Source organism: Echinops telfairi, unplaced genomic scaffold (genome assembly GCF_000313985.2).
Source record: "Echinops telfairi isolate 266 unplaced genomic scaffold, ASM31398v2 ScPeMD7_7424;HRSCAF=8462, whole genome shotgun sequence".
In the NCBI taxonomy this organism is placed as follows: Eukaryota; Metazoa; Chordata; class Mammalia; order Afrosoricida; family Tenrecidae; genus Echinops; species Echinops telfairi.
The window spans coordinates 49030263-49032169 of NW_022111324.1; positions in this window are offsets into that span (position 1 = coordinate 49030263).

Sequence of the window (1907 nt, forward strand, 5' to 3'; positions counted from 1 at the left end):
ATGAGGGAGGGGGGAGCGGGGAGGGAGGGGAGAAAATGAGGCGCTGATACCAAGGGCTCAAGTAGAAAGCAAATGTTTTGAGGAGGAGGGAAACAAATGTACAAAAATGCTTGACACATGGATGGATGGATAGATTGTGATAAGAGTTGTATGAGCCCCCAATAAAATGATTTTTAAAAAGAATAGATGCATGCACAGATAGGGGAAGAGAAAGACAAGGAATGTTAAGGACAGGGCTACCTACCAAGGAGGAAGAACTTCCCCTTGAGCCAAGCTTTGAACTGAGGCTTCCAGCCTCCTGGACTGTGATAAACTAAATTCCTGCACTCTAAAGCCATCCACTTGTGGTATTGTGTTACTAGCAGCCTAGGTAATTAGGACAGTGACCTTAGCCTCCAGGCATAGACTCAGAACAATGAGATAGGAGTTGCAAGACCCTATCTTCTTGAATCTTGCCAGGAATGTTGCCTCTGCCCCCTGCCCCCGCCCCTCTGGCATTCCATTTCTTTCTTTCTTTTTTTTTTTTTGGCATTCCAGGCCTTGCCTTACAATGGGAGCCCTCTTTCAGCAAAGGAGTGTATAACAAAGGGGTGTTAGAGGGGCCTCGGTCAGGGTTCCAGCAGTTCTGGGCTGCCACCCCTATACTGCCAGTGAGATTTCCAGAGTTACCAACAAACCCCGGAAATGTACCACCGCATTTGATTAGCTGCATTTGAGCTTGGCAAATCATTGACTTCTTGATCCTGACTTCTGAATCACAAGGTGATGGCTCCCCATTCCTATTCTATTCACAGCTTGGCAACCCTCAATTGGAATTTTTTTTGTCAGAATAATTACCCTGCTCTGATTAGACTAATGTCTACTCAACAGATGTACGCTGTTCTAAACATTAGAGACAACAGACTGGACAACAAAGGGACACAAGTTCCTCGCTGTCGTGGATTGAATTGTGTGTCTCCAAATAGGTGTCGGCAGGACTAGGTCATGCGACCAGGTACTGTGTGGCTGTCCTCCATGCGCGGCTCTGATGTCATCGCCATCGATTTAAGATGTGTAACTGCTCTCTCGTTGCCATTGAGTCCCAGTCAGCTGGCAGTGACTGCAGGACACGGTGGAACTGCCCTGAGTTTCCAAGGCTGCAACTGTTTATGGCAGCTTACTGGGAGTAGAAAGTCCACCTTTCTCCCAGTTAATCAGAATTAGTTTATGTTTGTTATGCTAATAAGCCAGGATTGGGGGTGGGGTGTGTGTGAGGGGTGGGGTGTAGGCTACTTGGGTCACAGCCCCGTCAATGTACGTGAAAGTACTCTGGGGTGTGACCTGCACCATCAGATACCTTACAACAGCCAACAGACAAAGCCAACAGAGAGCTCAGTGTGACCAAGAAAGAAGAGCCAGAATCACCTTTGGCCTTAGGACCCCTGCACTGATCTCCTCCTAGACCAGCAGCTCTCAACCTGGGGGGCACGACCCCTTTGGGGGTCGACCGACCCTTTCACAGGGGTTGCTCAAGATCATCGGAAAATACATTTCTGATGGTCTTAGGAACCAAGGCACGGCTCCTTGATCCATTTCCAGACGGGTCCACCCACATGCAGATATGCCCACATATGAATACCCGGTGTGAAGACTGTTACTCATGCTACACCATGCTTCAAGGCAAATTTTCATTTATTTGTCATAAGAAATAAATATTTCACACTCTATAATGACAAATTGTTTTGTGATGAATCACTATGCTTTAATGATGTTCAATTTGTAACAGTGAAAATGCATCCTGCAAGTCAGATATATGTATATATTTTTAATCATTTTATTAGGGGCTCATACAACTCTTATCGCAATCCATACATACATCAATTGTGTAAAGCACATTTGTACATTCATTGCCCTCATCATTCTCAAAA